The 22,258-nt window shown below is 37.4% G+C and overlaps 1 pseudogene; it reads left to right on the top strand.

Annotated features, from left to right (window-relative positions):
- The first annotated feature begins 2,962 nt into the window (after positions 1-2,962).
- Positions 2,963-22,258, top strand: part of LOC149128693 (small ribosomal subunit protein eS6 pseudogene) — a 138,254-nt pseudogene continuing 118,958 nt past the window's right edge.

The raw sequence follows: 22,258 nt of genomic DNA, 5'->3' as shown, positions 1-22,258 counted from the left end.
ATATGGAGATTGCCATGGCAACTATCTGTACTGCATCTAACATATTTGCATTGGTATATGTTGAACTTGCCCAGTTCTTGAACTGCGGCATTTAAAACAACACATTCTTTAAATTTGGATCACCCTGAAGTGAATTTGAAATCCATTTGTATTGCTGATCTTTTTTTCCTCTGGAGGCTAGGGCATCTGTTTGTTTATTCATTGATTATCATTAAAAATGAGATAATGCATGTCAAAATATTTTGGAAACTGTCAAAAATCCATATAAATACAAATAATTACTACATTATAGAAACATTTTTATAGAATAAGAATTAGGAAACTCAAGTTCTTCTGGCTGTGTCCTTGAATTACTATATGACATTGGGTGAGTCAATTATCTGTTCTCGGCATTGCTGACCTGACATTGTTTTCTAGGCCAATATGACCCCCTTGATCCAAGTAGCTACCGGTTAATAAAAGTGAGATGAAAACATTAGTCATGTATTTGGAAGTATTCATGCAGAACTCTATCCTATGTTTGTTTCCAACTTGCTTTTATTCGATTTCATTTAACTCATGGCCAATTCTTGCCTCTGTGACTGAAAATTTAATTCCTACTTTCAAAATGGGATAATAATAGCAGTTCATATTTATTGAGTGTTTGCTGTGTGCCAGACAATGGGATTACTACAACCAGGGTGTTCACCAGTAAACAATAGTATAACTTTTGCCCATGGTTCTGATTGCCTGGTGCCTATGTTTTGTTTACTTAATACTTTTCAAATGACCTTGGACCAGAGTACTAAGTCAGATGTTACTTTTCCCATTTATTATTATTTGTTTCCAAGTAGTTTAATCAAACTATCAGAGGTTCTAAAACCGTGCATTTAAAAAAAAAAAAAAAGATTTGTTTGTTTGTTTGTTTATTTGAAAGGCAGGGTTAAGGAGAAGCAGAGAAAGAGAGAGAGAGAGGGAGGGAGGGAGGGAGGAAAGGAGGGAGGGAGGGAGGGAGGTCTTCCATCTGCTGGTTCACTCCCCACATGGCTGCAATAGCCGGAGCTGGGCCAATCTGAAGCCAGGAGCTTCTTCTGGGTTTCCCACTCAGGTGCAGGGGCCCAGACATTTGGGCCGTCTTCTACTGCTTTCCCAGGCCATACCAGAGAGCTGGATCAGAAGTAGAGTAGCTGGGACTCAAACTGGTACCCACATGGGATCCTGGTACTGCAGGTGGCTGCTTTACCCGCTATGCCACAGTGTCTGCCACAAACCTTGCTTTTTTAAGAAGGAACCTGGATGATTCTAGGTTTTGATTATTAGTAAAAAAGCAATTTTAACCTCCATTGCATCAGATTGCATAAATAAATAATACTCAGTTTCAAGTCATGTAATTGAACAATTTCTTTAAAATAGACACCTAAATACTATATGGTTTCAAAAATCAAATTTTATGTATATAGTTGTATCCATGAAGATAACTATGCTAAACCAAAAACTATTCAATGAGACACATTAACAGCAAATCCGAGTAAAAATGAAGATATTTGTCTCAGTTCACAAGTTTCATTCAGTGTCAAAGACCACCAGTTTTTTAGTTCTTTTCTTGTACAATATTCTGTAGCCACATTCTCTTCTCTGCATCTGATTACATCCCTGGATTTTATTTCATCTTCTATGTGACATTCTCCACAAATATATATATAATTAGCTGCTGCGCTGGGGCTGAACGTCCTTTTGGTCTGTTGTTAGTCCCTGCGCAGCACGGAGAAACTGTGCTTCAGAAGATAACCGTGCAGGTCACTTTCTACTATTTACATTAGAGATGAGAAAACCAATGCTAGGGAAAGATTTATATTTGGGATTTTTAGGAGCCCAAGGACCACCATTCCTACTTCTGGTAATTGATTTGATACTAGGCGTTTTTGTCCACCTATCCACTTACCTATATACAGATAAACTGTTGCATGAGTTTGGGCTTGGTTTCATAATCCTTAGGTTTAGTTTTTCCCTTTTACTTTATAATTATGGCTGACATACTTGTCTGTTATCATTGCCATCCTCAATCCAGATATACTCTATGAGGGGAAGAAGTGAGAATTATGTGTTTCCTTGTGTCTGTGTCTGTATCATATAAGAAGATAGAAAAACATAGCCATGAATTTGTCTTTCCTGCACTTTCCAAAATTTATTCCCTTTTGCTCATAGTAGAACATTAAAATTCATCTCAAGGTTTTAATTAAAAGACATTTTAGCACCTTAGTCCTGTAAAGATGTAGTCTAAGCTATTAAAACTCTACATTGTAAACTTTTAAACACAATAGGAATCATATAACTATTTCTTTTTAAAAAATGATGTAGAGGTGGGTGTTAAAATGGTTACAATGCCAGCTATCCTCTCTGGGTTTGGAACTTGACTCTGGCTCCTCACTTTAACTATTTGCTAATGCAGACCCTGAGAGGCAGTAGATAATAACTCAAGTGGTTGGGTCCTTGAAGCCTATGAGAGAAACCTGAATGAATTCCCTGCTCAGGTCTTCAGCCTGGCCAGCTCCTGTCACTGTGGGCTTTGAGGGAGTGGCTCTGATAATGGGGTGGCGCTCTCCATGGATGGAGAGGCTTGCAGGGCAGAGAGAGTGAATCCCTTTCACCATGTGACTGTAGGAATCCTGTGACTGCATGATAGGCCACCGGAAACTGAGAAGGGCATGGAGTGTGGCTGAGTCTTTGAGCAATCACTGGGTCCAACTCCAGAAGTTTAGAATTACCTGACTGCCGGAGAGGGTCACTGAGAAATGCTCTGTGTTCACACTGTGGAGCACATAAATCCTTTGTGTGGTTCATTATCCTGGGTGAGTGGAGTGCACAGTCACTATGGGCTCACCCGTGGGAGTTGATTCACCTTGGCAGAGAGGGGTTGTGGTTGTCAATAAGCCAGCCAGTGTGATCAGACCCTCCTCACTGTTGATGAGAGAGGAGCTCCACAATGCCCAACTTTGGTGTCACTCTGGACTCTTACCCCACCCTGGAGCTCTGGCCAGAATGCCCTTTCCCCACCCAGCACACATCTCTGGGTATCTGATAAAGGAGCAGGCATTCCACTAAGTCTTAGTGGCACACTTCAAAAAATAATAAATAAATAAATAATCATGGTTTGACTAGTAAATAAGAAAGAAAAATCACTAGGTACCAGAAAAAAAAAAAAAAAAAAAAACCACCACCAGTAAGTTCATAAATCCATGCCACAATGATCCTGAATTGATAGAAGATGAAAAGTAGATATTTTATTCCTGGCAGTAGTGAAAATCTGAAGTTTTGAGACTTTTCTCAATGATAAAGGGAAAACAAGGAAATATGCCTTTACTTAGAACTCTAAAAAAAGAAAGCTTTATTTTGAATCTGATTTCTTGCTACCTGTATGGTAGGGGAAACCAAATTGAAAATTGAACATAGAAACTAGTTCTAATCTGTTATTACCCCAAAATACCTGGCATGGCCAAACAAAGTCACACTGGAGGGATATTTTTCACACCAGGCTATACAGAATCCATATAGAAAATGCCAAGCTGTAGATATCCTCAAAAAAATTATAAATGCCTAAAATTTTAACTATGATTAAAAATCAATAGATATAAAATAAATCACACTTCATACTTTAGAATATTAAAGATTATTACTCTAAATTAGTAACTATAAAATCAACATAAAGTGTTAGACAACCAAATATAAAAAAGGATCTAGATACTATATTTAGGAGCATGAGATATAATCATTGAAATAGAATTTAAAACTGGACAAAGTGCAGATTAAATACAACTAAAAAGAGAATGGACTTGAAGAAATTAAATGTATTACATTTCAGATAAGAATGATATAGAAAATGTAAAAGAGTTTAGAAACATTTAAGGTAGAATATAAAGTTCTAACATATGTCTAAAAAGAAATTTGAGAAGAAATAAATATTTACATTATTGAGTTAGAATTTTCCAGAACTGATAAAAAACTCAACATCATTTTTAAAAACATAAGTTCTGGTGAAATAAGTAAATCAATAGTGAAAATATCATAGAAAAACTCTGATATCCCAAAAAGAAAGCAAAATTTTAATAACTATAATGGAGAAAAACATTACCTACAAATAATAGAGTGAAAACATACATAGTAGCTGCAATAAATAACAGAAAATGACGGAATAATATGTTCAAATGTCAGTTCAGATTGAGTCCTTTTAAATTCTTTATTCTGTTCTGATAATTCCAACATCTTTAACAGCTATGAATCTAGTCTGTTGTCTCTTCAAACTGTGGGGTTTTTTAGTCCTTTAGTATGCCTTGTAATTCTTTGTTAAAACATAATTAAGTAAAATTTGAGTTAAATAGGTTTTAATGTGAGGTTTTATGTTTATCTGACTAGAATTTAAGTAGCACTTACTATTTGCTGTAGCTACAGCTAAAGTTTCCAATTGGTGCACTTGATTTTGTCTTTGTTGTATTTGGATTTTCCTAGAGACTTCTGAGATGGATAGTTTTTTAGTTGTAATCCCCTGCTGTTTATTAACAAGAGCCCTATTGATATGGTGGTCAAGAAAAGTAGAAACCTTTTACAATGCTGTGAATAGATCTTAGTCTTTTTAGTGAACCTATGCCTCTGACTGTGACTTGCACAAATGCTTCTCAGATTTGTTTTTGTTTTTTCCCTTTTATCTGAGAAAGGAAGTTTAGAGGAATCTAGAATTTAGTGTTTCTCTTCCCCCAGGTCATTTAAGAGCTTTGACTCTGAAAAAATGGCTTCTCTCCAGGGAAGCCATTATTAAGAGTAATAGTGCTCTGGCCATATTTAGAAATGGTTACATTTTCCCTCCTCCTACTTAAATCACAAGGCAGTTTTACACTAAGCCTTGTTAAAATCTGGTAGGATTTCTGAAGAATAAAACTCTTGGAATTGTGGAGGATTCCATAAGAATTGGACCTTCTGAGTTTTTAATTCTCAAATTGGCCTATACTAAGCCACTAGAAATGTGTTTATTACAATTTAAGTTTTCATATCTTTGTTCTCCAGTCCCCATGGAGGTTTCTACTCTACTAAGTTCTTTTTTCTGTCGTGTCTATCTTTTCAATTTTGAAGGCAGCGAGTTTCCTTTTTACCTGGTTTTCTGATGGATCTAAGAAAACTTCTTGACTTAGTTTGTTGAACTTTGCTTTTTAAATTATATGGATGGGAGTAATGAATCCTAAGCTTCTTATATGAAGGGTTAGAAACTGGAAGCTCCCACAGTTAAGCATATATCTGAAAAAGTACCATTCTAGAATAAGAGAAAATGAAATACTTAGATTGACAACCCCTAAAAATCAACAGACACACGACACCACAACCAAAAACAACAAATAAAAATCCCAGAAACAAAGAGAAAAAAATAACCCCCAAACTATTAAAATTACCACTCACAGATTCTCAATAAAAGAACTAAAGAATTTATTTTAGCAAGAAGGAAGGAGTGAAAAATACAAAACAATAAAAATAAATCTATAAATTCCTTCTGATCACCAATGTTTCAAAATACAGAATATTTTCCTTGTTATTAGAAGAAATATTTTCCATGATTTTAGATTAATTCTGATCAACACATTTGATTCCTTAATATAAACGCCATTTTCCCATTCTGTACTACTTTTCCACTCTCTCCAATTCCTATTTACCATACCCATTCCTACCAGCATTTCATGCTATTTTCTCACTTTAAATGTTGCTATAGTTTGGATGTGATTTGGCTCCCCAACTTATTAAAAAAATTTAAATCTCATAGCTTTCTATTGATGATGTTGAAAGAGTAGAAACAATCTAATTATAGTGTTGGAAAATAAAGTCTTTGGAATATGATGGGATGGAGTTTAACTGGTAGGACAGAATCCCATGATTGAATCATGATGATTTCGTAAAGAAAGATGACAAGAAGGAGACTCATTTACTTCTTGGCTTTCGATGTGATTGTTTCAGTATCTTCTGACTTCTGCTGACAATGGAGTTGCCTGATCTTGGGCTGGAACTTGTAAAAACTATAAGCTGAAATAAACTCTCTTCACAAGTAGCTCTTCTCAGGAATTTGTATAGTGACAAAAGGATGACTAATACAAATATCTGATTTTTCCCTGAGTTATTTATCTATGGTGTTTCAAGTTTCAGTTCAACTTCTGTTTTCTCTGTTTGTTGCTGAATCATTTCCAAAATGATTAACCATATGTTGTTTTAATCTTTGCAAATGGAGTAGAAGTTCTTCAAGTTCAGAAGGCAAAATTTATTTCTTCTTATATAAGACTTGACTACCAATGTCATAAAAATGGGAGTGGCTGTATAATTTCTCTCCATAATTAAAGTCAGGCGTAGAGATTACAACCAAGTGATGATTTTTGGATCATTAGTTTAAGTAAATAGTGATACATGTCTTACCCTTCAGACGTTTGTCTGCATCAACATTTGGTCAATTTGGCTTTAAGTTAATCAAAATTAAAATACTAAAATGATTTTGAAAATACTATATGAGCTAATGTGTGGCCTCTAAAACACAACTATGTGACTTCAGGCATTTGCATTCATACTTGTGAGTACAACTTGCCTTCCCTTAGTAGGGTATTACAAACTTCAGTTATAGAATAATTCAGTTCCTCTTGATGTCAGTTTGAGGATTTGAACTGCTTTTGGAACTAAAAGACCACCCACCTGTGACCATATGATAAGAAGACATTTGGGGCCAGCACTGTGGCATAGTGGGTAAAGCCACTGCCTGCAATGTTGGCATCCCATATGGGTGCTGGTTCGAGTCCTGGCTGCTTCACTTCTGATACAGCTCTCTGCTATGGCCTGGGAAAGCAGTAGAAGATGACCCAAGTACTTGGACCCCTGCACCCACAGGGGAAACCCAGAAGAAGCTCCTGGCTTCGGGCTTCAGATCGGCACAGCTCTGGCTGTTGCAATCATCTGGGGAGTGAACCAGTGGATGGATGGAAGACTTCTCTCTCTCTCTCTCTCTCTCTCTCTCTCTGCCTCTCTGTAACTCTGCCATTCAGATAAAATAAATAAATCTTTAAAAAAAGAAGACATTTAAATGTACATATACAGTGCATTTTTAAAGAGGAAATCTCACATTAAGCACATAAATAGAATTGAAAATTTATTCATCTTTTTAATCATTTTATATTATCTACGTATTTAGATGGCAAATGGACTACTTAGGAGGTTTTTTTTTTTTATTTTTAAAAAAAGAAGCAGAGTGAAAACCATCCCCATAAATAAACACCCAACTTCCCTACATCTCAAAAATAAACAAGTCTTTTTCTGGCTCTTAATGATTTTGATGGATAATTAAATTCAAATTAAAAATCTGTTGGAAGTGATACAAAATGTAGATACAAGTTTAAATAGTCTATTTGATACTGTTCAAAAATTTTGGAAATACTTTTCCTTTACCTTGATCAAATAAGAATGTATCAATAATTCTTAATAGGACCACATAGTTAACCATTCTATAGAAAGTCTAGTATAGCAAAATACCTATAACTGTGGCCTATGAAACCAAATTTTGTGAGTTCAAATCTTGGCATTCCAACTTGTAAATGCTGGAACTTCAACAAGTAACTTAACCTCATTGTGACTTAGTTTTCTCATTTGTCAAGTAGGGTAGATGATAATGCACTTACCCCAGATGATTGTTGAAGACTAATGAGTTAATACCTATAAGTTACTTACAGCAGGCCTGGTACACAGTTAGGACTCAAAAAAATTTACCTTTAAAAATCTCAAATCTTAAATATTTATGCTTTTGAAGACTTTTGTTTTTTCTGCAGTGCAGATAATAACAGCAAATATTTAAAATATATTTAGATTTTGCTGACTGACAATTTATATAGCAATATTATCGTATTGTAAGTTGTGATCCTATACTATAAAATATAGAAATCATATAAAAACTTAAATTTATAAGGCTATCTCAGGTACCTATGAGTAATACTATAAATAGCATGTTATGTAAAAGAGACAGCAGGCTTCATTGTATCTGTAGTAAACATGGAATGCAAGGTTGTCTAAAAATGTTTTTACTTATTTGTTTGAAAGAGAGAGAGATGGGGAGAGAAAAAGAGAGAGAAACCTACCTTCCACCCTCTGTTTCACTCTCCAGTTGCCCAAAATAACTAGGACTGGGCCAACCTGAAGCCAGGAGCCACAATCTCAGTCCAGGTCTCCCATATAGATGGAAATAATCCAAATGCTTGAGCCAATCACCTGCTGCCTGCCAGGGCAGCATTAACAGAGAACTGGACTGGAAGCAGAGTTGGTACTCAAACTCAGGCCCTCCAACATAGGGTGTGGGCATCCCAAGTGGCTTCCTAACCACTTTACCAAGTACCTGATTCCTAAAAAAAACTTTTCTATTTACTTCTTTTCGTAGAATTGTATATGTGTTGTTGGTAGTAGCATCTTTTAATGGGACAAAAGTTCCTTATCCAGGCTTTTACAGCTATGAAGACAAAAATTATATTAGATGCTTTTATCTATTAGTTGAAAGTACATTTTCCAACTGAAGCAGTTTCATGTATTCCAGGATTTAAGTGTTGAAATCAGAAGTTGACAGTCCAGAAGATGGCGGAATAGTGAGGGCACGCACCGATAGTCCGGGAAAATTTAGTTTAATAAAAGTGGAGTTACGGTACCCTCAGAAAAAGAACCAGGAAAAAATTGCAGAGGAAACTCTTCTGGATCTAGTGGCTGTGACTCGGAGGACCTACTGGGAGAACAAGGTTGCCCACCTTTAAGTAAAGATTTCAACAGTTTGCACCCAAATAGAAACACAAAGTGAAATATACTGTTTGAGTACTGATTATAGCATTAAGTCTCAATGTACAGCCCATTAAGGACAGAGATCCTACATGAGGAGTAAGTGCACAGTGACTCCTGTTGTTGACTTTACAAATTGACACTCCTGTTTATGGCATCAGTAATCTCCCTATGCACCAGTCATGAGTTTCCAAGGCTATGGAAGCCCCTTGAGTTCTCCGACTCTTATCTTGTTTAGACAAGGTCATAGTCAAAGTGGAGGTTCTCTCCTCCCTTCAGAGAAAGGTACCTCCTTCTTTGAAGACCTGTTCTTTCCACTGGGATCTCACTCACAGAGATCTTTCATTTAGGGTTTTTTTTTTTTTTTTTTTTTTTTTTTTTGCCAGAGTGTCTTGGCTTTCCATGCCTGAAATACTCTCATGGGCTTTTCAGCCAGATCCACATGCCTTAAGGGCTGATTCTGAGGCCAGAGTGCTGTTTAGGACATATGCCATTCTATGAGTCTGCTGTGTATCTCACTTCCCATGTTGAATCATTCTCTCCCTTTTTTATTCTATCAGTTAGTATTTGCAGACACTATTCTTGTTTATGTGATCCCTTTGGTTCTTAGTCCTATCATTATGATCAATTGTGAACTGAAATTGATCACTTGGACTAGTGAGATGGCATTGGTACATGCCACCTTGATGGGATTGAATTGGAATCCCCTGGTATGTTTCTAACTCTACCATTTGGGGCAACTCAGCTTGAGCATGTCCCAAATTGTACATCTCTTCCCTCTCTTATTCCCACTCTTACGTTTAACAGGGATCACATTTCAGTTAAATTTCAACACTTAAGAATAACTGTGTATTAATTACAGAATTAAACCAGTCATATTAAGTAGAACAGACAAAAAAAACTACTAAGAGGGATAATGTATTAAGTTGTTATTTAACAGTCAGGGCTATGCTGATCAAGTCACCGTTTCTCATAGTGTCCATTTACTTCAACAGGTTTCCTTTTTGGTGTTCAGTCAGTTGTCACCGATCAGGGAGAACATATGGTATTTGTCCCTTTGGGACTGGCTTATTTCACTCAGCATGATATGTTCCAGATTCCTCCATTTTGTTGCAAATGACTGGATTTCATTGTTTCTTACTGCGGTATAGTATTCTAAAGAGTGCATCATTCTTATCAATATATAACCTTTTAAAATATACAGCTGTTGAAGCCTGAAATTGTATGTGGAATTACACATTATAAAATGTCTTTGTCTAAATATATGTATAACATTGTTTTGTTCATATAGTTTATAACACTAACTATTATAAAGAAATCAAAGAGAACAATCTGGATTAACACCCAGCTATTACTTGGATGTGGTTGGTCCTCCAAGGATACAAATGTTGGATTCTTGGTCCTCAGAGTGGTGGTGTTGAGATGGTGGAAACTTTAAGAGCAGAGCTCACATGGAAAGCCAAGACACTGTAGCAAAAAATGACCTATGTGAAAGATCTCTGTGAGTGAGATCCCAGTGGAAAGAAAGGGCCATCAAAGAAGGAGGTACTTTTCTCTGAAGGGAGGAGAGAACTTTTGCTTTGACTATGACCTTGTCTAAATAAGATCAGAGTTGGTGAACTCAAGAGGCTTCCATAGCCTTGGCAGCTCATGACAAGAGTGTCGGGTGATCACTGATGTCATAAATAAGAGTGTCAATTGTTAAATCAACAACAGGAGTCACTGTGTGCTTACTCCCCATGTAGGATCTCTGTCCTTAATGTGTTGTACTATGTGAATTAATGCTATAACTAGTACTCAAACAGTATTTTACACTTTGTGTTTCTGTGTGGGTGCTTAGTATATACTAAATTGATCTTCTGTATATCAAGATAATTGGAAGTGAATCTTAATGAAGAATGGGATGGGAGAGCGAGTAGGAGATGGGATGGTTGAGGTGGGAGGGTGGTTATGGGGGGAAGAACCTCTATAATCCAAAAGTTGTACTTTTGAAATTTATATTTATTAAATAAAAATTTTCTATTAAAAAAAAAAAACAGCAGGGCTTAGTATATCAGATCACTGGGAGAGCTGCTCTTGGATGAGAATAAAGTGGCTTTTATGGGACTCCAGAACTCTCAAGAGAGTGGGTTGTTGTACAAGTGAATCTGAGCCCTGAATCATTCTCTAACTTCCTGTTTGGCAAGGTGATTCTCTGTGTGTGTGTGTGTGTGTGTGTGTGTCTCACCCTGTCTTGAGGTCCTCGACAAAGCTGTTGCTTGTGCCATTTCTTTGAACCTCTAGAACTCTGAGCTAAATAAACCTTTTTTTCTTTATAAAGTTAACCTGTCTCAGGAATTTCATATGGCAATGAAAAATGGGCTAATACAAATCTAAACTTTAAAGTTACAATTTCTAAAATCAATTGAAGTTTTCAATCAGTCTCATACTGGAATTTACATCTGTATTTTTTTTTTTTTTTGGTTTCACAGTATTGGATTCATACAATTAAATACTTTAAAGTAGTAACTGTTTAAATGACTTCCTTTGCAATCTTAGAATATTTTCAATTGAACTGAACCAAAACCTTGAAAGAGGTGTGGTAGAAACTGTTATCAACAATGTTAAATCAATGCCAGAGTCTTAAACTGCTCCAAATTCATCACTGGGAAGCTTCCAAGTAAGAGGAAGCTCATGCTGCTGTGTGTGAGTCAATCTTAATACTAGCTTTTTTAAAAATCAAGAAATGCTTTTCTAGTTTTCTTTATATCATCAAGAGATGCTTAAAATTATGATTTAATACAGTTTAGATTTTTCAATGCCTGTGTTTGTCAGATATTAAGATTACATTCTTAGCTCAACATTTTTGTTTTGTAATGTTTATTTAGTTTCATTTACTTGAAAGGCAGAGTATAGAGAAAAAGAGACAGAGAGATAGAGATAAAGAGAAGTGAGAGAGGGATGAAAGGAGGGAGGGAAGGAGGGAGGGAGAGAGAGAGAGAGAGAGATCTTCTGTCTGCTGGTTCACTGTTCAAATGCCTGCCACAGCCAGGGCTGGGCCAGGCCAAAGCCAGGAATTCAGACCAGGTCTCCATGTGAGTTGCTGGGACCCTAGTCTTTGCACCATCACCAATTGCCTCTTAAGATGCATGAGTCAGGAATCTGGATAGGAAGTGGCATAGGGGGCATTTGAACTGACACTCTCCTATGGGATGTGGGCATTCCAAGTACCAGTTAACCTGCTGTGCCACAATACCCTGAGGTTAAGTTTCATTATGGACAATATATTTGTAGCTGTGCGCATATGACATTTTAACCCTAAAATAACAAACTCAACTTGTTCTACTTAGTAAGGCTATCAGATGATAAGATCATATTATCATTGCAATATATTTAGTGAACAAGTTTTTTTTCATAAACAAAAATCAAATATAAATATTTTTATTTGTGGCATTCATGCAATAAATATTCTTGTTTGGATTCAATAGGCTGTACAATTCAGTGTGAAATGTAAATGATGCTGCTCTCAGCCAATATAACTACAAATAATTCCAAAACTGGAGAATATAAAGAACACATAGTAATTCCAATGGCTTGTCTAAGTCTGGAAATACTCTGACTCATTTTATCATTGGTCACACACATTTAGCATTGTACCACATGCATTTGAATCTCTTTTCCCAACCATTTTAATAGAAGGTTTAGCTTCTATGTGTCACATTATTTCTCAGATTGATGCTATGTCAAAAATGTACCTATTATGTCTGTGTATGGTATTTTTATAAAGTAATCAATCTCTTATTTTTTCCCATGAGTTTATAAAAAGATGACCAAGATAAGTTCTGCAATATCTATCTTTGGCTATTTGATCAGTAAAGAAATACTCTAATATGGGTTTCGACTTCTTCATGTACATTCTAGGATTCTTATCTGGATTGTCTTTTTTCAAATAAGGATGATAATTTTATTATTCAACATTGTGCTCCTGGCTTTACATGTATTGGAATGCCAACAGAGTAGATTTTAATAAATTCCACTTCAATCACCTCAGTACCATATGCTTCTTGTTGTCAGTGTGTGTGTGTGTGTGTGTATGCATGTGTGTTTCTTTGAATGATACTTCAAGTGCATATTTATGGTCAGATTTTAATTTTGTTTGTGTTTCTATAAAGTCCTTGGCTTCCTCAGGAGACATTTTAAGATTATGGAATGAAAATGAAATTGAATATGAAGATTTCTGAGTTCTCACCTTCACCCTTATTATTCTGGCACTGCATTTGTTTTTAGGGACCAAATATAGAAAGTTTTTGCCTTAGGCTTATCATCTGTGAAGTGGAATTAATGCTGCTTTCAAATCAGATATGGAAAGGAGCAAATAAGAGCCTTCTGATGCCCTTTGATGCTTCAGAAGAGCCAACTATGAAGTTTCCTTGGGACACTGATAAGCGAGGAGAAGAGATGGTGAGATTTTTTTTGGAGAATCAGCAGGAACTGTTCATTACTGATTTAGATAACAGAGCTGTGAAACATTTATATGTATATTTAGCAAATACTTATTATTTATGCCATGTACTGTCTAGGTTTCAAAACTGCAATTATTCTCAATTCTTCATCTCTCAGTTCTCACAGTCTTAAATGTTAAAATGAAGAATGAGATGCTATGGAACCATATAGTGGGAGAAACATGGATCTGCCTTGTGACAGAGAAGATTATTTTAAGTACATTAAGATATTTATGGCATGAAGTTTCATGTAATTGGGACCTATACGATAGAATCAATTTTCTCAGGTGTAAGGAAATAATCACTTGGGTCATATATCTTCATAGAGTCATGGATTTGATGTCAGCACAGTGTCTGGATTCACTTATGTCATTAGCTGAGAACTAACTTCTGTACTAAGGATCGGTGATACTGGCTCTTAAAGAGAATTTAGACCTCAATTTCCAATGTAAATCCTGAGCGTTACCTGTTTCACTTATATCCCAGAAATGAATGGTTGTGAAATAATGTGACAGTATGTTGTCTCTCAGATATCTTCACTTCCTTCCACAAAAGTCAAGCAGTTTTCCTACAATGTGTCAATTCAGGTTCAGGATGACAGAGACATTGTTAATGAGAAAACTGGCTTTGGAGAGAAGTCTTCACTATACTTACCCTGCCTTACACTATTAATAACTTTTCCTCTCACTTTATAAATGAGGATTTATATATGTAATAAAATTTGTTTTCTCACTCACTCCCATTTCTAGTCTTGTAATTATAGACCTAACTCTTTGTTCTTCCTGATGCTTATTAATCATTTTTTTAAATCCCGAGATTAGTTCCTGGTTATAAAGAGGTAACACAGTGCTATCGTTTAGACCTTAATGTGGGTTCTAATGAGCAGCGTGAGACATTTGTGGGGAGGTGTTTGTGGTGCTGTTCCAGGAGAAGAGAAGCAGGAAAAGATGAGAGGGTGAATACGCAAGGTTCATTTTCACCTTCTTTGAATATTCCCTGGGACTGGTCTTGGATGTGCCACTTTAAGTTCCGATTTTCAGGTATTGTTATTGTTGCTGTAAGGATTCACATTAGCCCATATTTTAAAAAGATGGATAAGGGGCAGTAACAGATCAAAACACAAGTCAGATCATAAAGACATTTTCTAGCTTTTCTGGAATCAGTCAATCCACTTGCTACATTTTATAGAATGGAAAACTAGGGCCAAAAAGTAGATGTGTATTTATTCTTTTTTTTTTTTTTTTGACAGGCAGAGTCTGTCTCTGTCATCCTGAACCTGAATTGACAGTGAGAGAGAGAGACAGAGAGAAAGGTCTTCCTTTTGCCGTTGGTTCACCCTCCAATGGCCGCCATGGCTGGCACGCTGCAGCCAGTGCACTGCACTGATCCGAAGGCAGGAGCCAGGTGCTTCCTCCTGGTCTCCCATGGGATGCAGGGCCCAAGCACTTGGGCCATCCTCCACTGCCTTCCCAGGCCACAGCAGAGAGCTGGCCTGGAAGAGGGACAACCGGGACAGAACCGGCACCCCAACTGGGACTAGAACCCTGTGTGCCGGCGCCGCAGGCGGAAGATTAGCCTAGTGAGCCATGGCGCCGGCCATGTATTTATTCTTAATAATGAGGTTTTTTTTAATTTTTATGTTGAGTGTCAATCAAATTTTCCCAATTTCCTTAAACTGTTAGAAAAATTATTTGCTAAATTTATCTAACCTTGGATAAAAAGCTATGAGTTTCCCATGGTGTGTGGTCTCAGAGGCTTACCATTTTCTGGGTCTCTAGATCATGCAGCAAATGTTTGTGTGTATGTGGGAGTGAGGGAGTAGCAGTGTTAGCTACACACATGTATTTGGAAAATCCAAAATGCATTTGGCCCTAAGCACTTCCCCCTTCACCTAGTTTCTAAACCCATGTGTAGTTCGAGAGAATCTTAATCCATATGTTCCTAATTTACTTTCACTAAGTCATCTGCATGTTGTTGCTAAGAGTCCTTTGATGTCCAAGAAGACTTATGAGCAATTTTTATGGCCTCTCTGTGCCTTTGTTCTTTCAGGAGGCAAGATGTGCTTTGTCTGCTTAGATGGCATTCTCACTGTAACACCCACAGTTTCTGTAAAACTTGGAAAGGGACAAAGTGGATCCTAACTTTGACCAAATGCCCATTCTTTTTCTGAATGCTAAAAACTCTGGAGCAAAAAGTCTTGTCTGACCCGAGAAGGGAATATGCTGTCAACATTCCAGCATCCCATTGTGTTGTGCTTTGATCTTTCTGTGTTGGGGCAAATGAGTCCCTCTTGGAAAGTTGGTTAAGACAGCTTAATAAAATATTAGTTTGTGTGTGTTATCCTTTCATTTATTTTCCTCCCTTCACTTCACACAGGTAGTCAGTCCTTTTTAATTCCCTACCTTAGAATTTAGAGTCCTTGTTTGTTTATTTATTTTTACATATTTGAAAGAGAGAGAGAGAGAGAGAGAGAGAGAGAGAGATATCTTCCATCTACTGGTTCACTACCCAATGCCTGCAAGTTCATTATCCACACAGCCTATAAAAAGTATAACCAGGTACCCTAAAACGTATTGAGAGAAAGGGAATTGGTTTTCATGTCAGGGAGTTCATGGAGAAGAATCCCTTTGGCTTAGATGGGAAAAGAGAATAATCGGGCCTTTTGGCGTGGGGCTTATATCCCACTCCTGGCAAAGTCCTGGGGAGACAACAAAATCTCAGAAGTGATAGTCAGGTGGAGCACTGCTAGGCTGCACCTTGAGCTCCGACCTGGTTCAATTTTCTGCATTCTATTTGAGGTATAGAAGTACCTACATGGCCTGTAACCTACAGGATCCACATGGACTGGCTGCCCGGGCACCAGTGTGGAACAGTGTGAGGATTCCTTGATGCTCTGGTTGCTAAATGAGAATTTGAGAGCTTTCCTCCCAGAAGGGGCAATAATGACTAACACTGAGTTTCCTTCAGCACAGTAGGAGGAATCCATCATCAAATTGAAGATGGATTAAAGAAAATGTGGATATTTGATAACTGAAATACCTGAGTTTGTATGCTGTTTTGTTCCTGAGAACCATAAAGATCAGTGTACCTGCTAGGTGATACTATCATTGTCAGCTCTGGAGTGGGGGGTGGGGGGTGGTGGTGGTCAAAGATACAAAAGAAGCTGCCATTTCTGACTTCAAGTTACACTGATTTTTATTAACTTTTTTTTAAAGATTTATTTATTTGAAAAGCAGAGTTACAGAAGGAGGAAGAGACAGAGAAAGACGTCTTTCATCCTCTGGTTTGCTCCCCAAAAGCCTGCAACAACCAGAGCTGGGCTGATCCAAAGCCAAGAGCTTCTTCAGGGTCTCCCATGTGGGTGCAGGAGCCCAGGCACTTGGGCCATCTTCCATTGCTTTCCCAGGCCACTAGCAGGGAACTGGTTTAGAAGTAAAGCACCCAGGACTTGAACCAGCACCCACGTGGAATGCCTGCACCACAGGTGGAGGCTTAGCTTATTATACCGCAGCACTGGCCCCTATTAACTTTTTATAGAATGCCTTGATAAATTCCAAGCACTGTACTAATTGCTTTAGGTATATCATCTTATTTAATCTTTGAAACAATTATACAAGACAAAGTTACTACTCTTATTTTACAGATAAGAAAGCTGAGATATACAAAGAGTGTGTCTTTCCTAATATTGTATGACTAATAATCAAGCCGGGGCTTGATTCAGGTCTATTTTATTCTAGCTTCTATGCTGTTAATCTGTTTTATAATGCTTTTTTCCTATGTTTAAATGTGGGGCAAACAAAAGCAAGACTGACCAAGTTCAAAAAGAGGATTTACAAGAAGGCCGGAGTGATGAGAAATGGGCTCCTTAAAAGGTGGGATTTAAAGTAGGTCACATTGTATTAAGGTTGTAACGAAACTTAAATGTTAATTAATTAACTTAAACATTAATTAATTTGTCCACTGACCTGTGGAAACAGGCCTTATACATGGACTTATTTCAGAGAAGCAGAAGGTAAAGGAAAATCAACATGATTGAAGGTATGTAGGAATGCTCATAGTATAGTCATTTTGTACAATAAGAAACCAAACCAGAGTACAACTGAAAATGACTTAGGCAGAGACTTCAGTTCCAGTGGATAGCAGGATAGTGTAGGGTACAGAAGGTCCATGAATTACATTCCATAGCTCTGAATTTTATTTCAAGGTATACTTCTTACCTTGGTATCATGAATGTCTGGATCCCATGTTACACTGAAATCAAAAATCTAATCTTGATAGGGACAGCTAATCTGCATTGTTCCCATTCTTGCCCTAGCATGCTAGTGGTTCAGACACTCCCTGAAGCTTCAGAACTATTGCTGTAGAAAGCACAGGACAGGCTCTTCCCAATCACAGGACATTGCAGAACAGAGAAGAACCTGTGAGGATTGGTAGGTTGTGGAACATATATCGGAACCCAGAGGATCAGCATAGTATGGAAGACAGCTACAACACAACACAGGAGTTATCATATTGGAAAGGGCATTCAGTAGCTATGGGGAGAAATGGGAACAATTGAATAAGACTTCATTTGAAAAATGAATTGCTAGACTTGGTGATCAGCTAGGTTAGAATGATGAAATCAATCTCTAATTCTGTCATCCCTACTTCATAAATAGTTCGTGACAACTTCCAGCTTTCTCAGTCTCAAATCTCATGCCTAGTTCATAGCTGCTACCTTCTTGCTAGGTTTTCTGACTTGGTCTGTCAGCCGCCCCTCCTCCAGTCCATTCCTCACTGTCATCAGAGTGATTATTGTGAAATGCAAAACCTACCATGTCACTTTTCTGCGTAACAGTGTAATGGTTTCCTGTTGCTCTCAGAACAGCTTGAACGTATTTATAAAGCATACAGAACCCTTCAAAGTCTGGCCTTTATTGCTTCAAACTTCCTTTTTTCTCTAACCCTTCCCTGTACCTCTTAGTCTCAGGTTTTCTGAATCTGATCACCACTTTTACAGCTGTGGGTTTTTGTACATGCTCTGCTCTTTTTTGCAAACATACTTTCCCTCCCCTTTCTCTGATTAGCTTAGTTTTCATATCCTTCAGCAAGCCTTCCTTGACCATCACCACCCTCCCCAGACAGGGCCAAGACTGCCTTTTATATTCCATTGCACTCTGTTTTTTCTTCTAGTGTGCAAGCTGCTTGAGGGAAGGCTATGTCTTATTTATGGTTGTAACTCCACACCTAGCACTATTCCTAGCCTGTGGCAGGCGCTCACAGAATGTTGGTAAATGAACAAATGAGTGATTGAAAGAATTGCCAAAGTTGTCTCCAAGGTTTCATGACTCGTTACCTGAAGGAATGGGGATGTTAGAGCTCTCTCATCTCTTCAACAACTTCCACTTGAAACTTAAGAAGATACAGGTCATTTTTGTTGTCAGGGCAAGAACGCCAAGACCTGCACTATCTTAACTACACTGTTTCCTTAACACTCAGAAGTCAACAGCCCTTCAAATCACAATGATCACTTCAGATTGTGTTTAACAATAATGAAACCAGTATCTACTATCTTGGATAAATCCTGTTAAGACAGAGGGCTTCCCGCCATCATTAAATGGAGATTTTTGCCTTTTGAAAGGAATCTTTGTTCAGCTGAAAGAGGGGGAGCCAGGGAACAGGGTGCCTTGATACTGGAGAGAAGCAGCAACCTACTTTGTGTGTTGACTTTCTGTTTGTGAGATATATAGTCAGCATTTCTAATGAATCTGCTAGAAGCGGCTGGAATATTATGATTTATAGCACCTTCCCACTTTCTATCATAGCATTTTATTAGATGGATGGGAAGCTGGTAGTAATGAGGTTAGGAATGAGAAAACATCCATCAAGCCTTGCTACATCTTCTCAGGAAAGACAACACACTATCTCATATGTCACAGGCAGTGATCTAGGTCACGATGATATAAAATGCGTGATTAAAACCAAGCATTTGACACTAGATAATAGGCATCTAGTTAAAAAATAGCTCTAGTGTTCCTGACTTTTAATTAAACCCAACTCGTAAATATGCACTGTGGTAAATATACTGCAGAATGGGGCTTGTTTATATTCCACCACATAACAATTACCTCCAGAATGGGAGCTTTATTTCACTACATGGTGTTATTAGTCAGGCGATGGACTGAAATACAAATGTTAAGCCAGTGATGTCAGACTGACGTGCCCCAGCAGTGCTATCCACTCAACTCCCACTTGCTCCTCCCACCTATCCTGTTATCCTACCTCCTTCCTTCTCCAAATCCTCTTACCCTCTTCACCAAAGTTATTAATCTAAGGTAAAAGGCATTTAATCATTTCTGGAAATCTCTTCCAGTACATTTGATTGCATCAGTAATGACTGCAAGAGAGATCTTTTAAATATATAACATTGGCATCCAGTAAATCTGTCCTGTTAACGGTTTCTTCTTTCACAGGGGGCTCATTTATGAGAATTTTTTTAAAAAATATAAAAGCCAGTACTAGAATGCTAACATAAATGTAGATGGGAAAGGATTAGGAAACAGGCTAATTGAGCAGTTTTTAAATTTTCTTAGGCATTTGGAAATTCACGGGTAAGGAGCGTACCATGGATTGACCACTGGTGTAGGATCTAAAGTTAACATTAATTGGTTATTTGACACTTACCCCATTTTAGCCAGGTAACTGGTACATTTTCAGATCTGAAAAATGAAGGGATTAGTTATGACCTTTTCTAGTATATCCTTCCTTTGGTAACTGATGAATTTGTTAAATCAATGCCTCTCAAACTTTTATGTCTCCTGGAGAACTTAAAATGTAGATGCTGTTTGAACAGCTCTGGGTGGAGCTTGGGAATCTGCATGTCTGATCAGCTCCCTGGAGATGCTGATACTGTCAGTTCATGGACCCACACTTTGAGTAACAAGGTGTTAAATAGTAAAGATCATTTTCAACCACTGAGGGTTTTAAAACTATGGGTCTTAAGATTTCTATTTCTCCCAGCCCAGTTACTTAACATTTACGTAGTTCCCATCAGTAGAATGCCCATCTTCTTTGAACTGCATAGTCTTAGAACTGCTCTTTTGGCTGATGATAGCAACATAAGATCATTTCTGGACATATGGCTACCTTCGTGAACTTTGGTTCAATTCAAATAATATTTGTTGTATTGCAATCTGATTTAATAAGCCATCCCTGTGATCAAATGACTATGTCAGAGCAATTCTTTGCTTAGATCCCACATGTTCACATTTAAGCCTTCTCTCTTTCTCTGATCTCAAAGGGGATGAGAAACAGCTGATCACCTGTGGAAGTCATTTATCCTAAACTGGCATGGACAGACCATGTGCATTACAGCAAGAAAATTCTGTTAATAAAACAGGAAACCATCCAGCCAAGCTTATCCCCCAAGACTTGTGTCTCCCCAGAGCTAGGTAGCAGTAATTTCATACATAGGGTAGTCAAGCAGTTAACCAGCCACAAACAGCTGTGAGGGGGATAGTCTGAGCTGCCCGTGTACTCTTAGAATAAGGAGAGTTTCCTCTTGCATGAAATTTAACTTATTATTTTATTTCTTTTTAATATGAAGATCAGACCTCTATTCTCCTTCCCTTTATTTTCATTCAGTTTTGGTGTGATTGCCGTAATTACGTGTCAGCTATTACTGAGCACATTCTAATTACTCCATTTATTGCTAGAATTACTGTTACTACATACTGCTCTGTTCATTAGTGAACTCTGAGGAGACTTCCATGCACTTGTCACACTTTAGACAGAGTCTGATTTTAAATGATGTGTAATGCAGAAATCACTATTATTTTAAGCAAATTCACAAAATTAATATGTAATTTTCTACTGGATATTCTTGTCTAACGCAATGCAGAATTTTCCATTGCTGAACGTGTTGTTGCTAGGAAAAATATCAATCTCATTATTTGACAAGTACACACAAAAAAGGAAAGGTTATGAGTCAATATTTTGCTTTCAATTCTTAAAGATTGTGCCGTGATGTTTTAATTTGCAAATAATTGAATCCCTTAATTGATATTTTTGTTTTTTACTACATGCGTTGGAAGGCTTTGTGATTTTAAACTTGGCTTCTCTATTGACTTTGGTGTTATCTTGAACAACTATTCAGTGAACCCTCACTTTATCCATCTGCAAAATAGTTTGGAGAGTCTTGTCTCTCAATGTCCTAATGACGTTGTGAATTTAATGCGTTGGTTTTATATATAAGTTAATGCTAATATCCATAAATGTTGGAAAAGCAAAGGCTATTTAAGAAATTTATAGTAATTTGACAATATATTCTAAGTTTTACATGAAAATAAGTTCAGTGCTTTTTTTCATCCATTCAAAACTATAAAAATAAAACTTTATATAACATATAGAGTTGTCCACTTTTTAAATATTTATTTATTTATTTATTTGAGAAGCAGAGAAAGAGAATAAGACAGAGAGAGTGAGAGAGAGAGACAGAAAAAGAGAGAACATCTGTCTGCTGGATCATTCAACAGGTCTATACAAACTGGCCAGGTCTATACAAACTGGGAGTCAGGAACTCAATTCATGTTTCCCACATAGGTGATGTGAACACAGTTGCTTGAATCATCATCACTGCCTTGTATGGTTTGCATTAGCAAAAAGCTAGAGTCAGGAGTGAGAGGTGAACCCAAGCTCTCTCATGTGGGATGTGGACATACAAACCAGTGGCCTAACCACTAGGTCAAATGCCCATTCCTTTCTATTTTTCTTTTCTTTTTTTAAAAAAATTTCTTCTTTCCTTCCTTCCTTCCTTCCTTCCTTCCATCCATCCATCCTTTCAAAGAGTTACAGAGACAGGGAGGGAGGGAGGGAGGGAGAGAGAGAGAGAGAGAGAGAGAGAGAGAGAGAGATTGTCCATCCACTGGTTCATTCCCCAGATGGCCAGCCAACATTGGGCCAGACCAAAGTCAGGAGCCAGGAGCTTTGTCCAGTTC

Source organism: Oryctolagus cuniculus, chromosome 1, assembly GCF_051225735.1.
Source record: "Oryctolagus cuniculus isolate XC-2025 breed Fujian yellow rabbit chromosome 1, ASM5122573v1, whole genome shotgun sequence".
NCBI classification, from domain to species: Eukaryota; Metazoa; Chordata; class Mammalia; order Lagomorpha; family Leporidae; genus Oryctolagus; species Oryctolagus cuniculus.
This window is presented reverse-complemented; position numbering and strand designations above follow the sequence as displayed.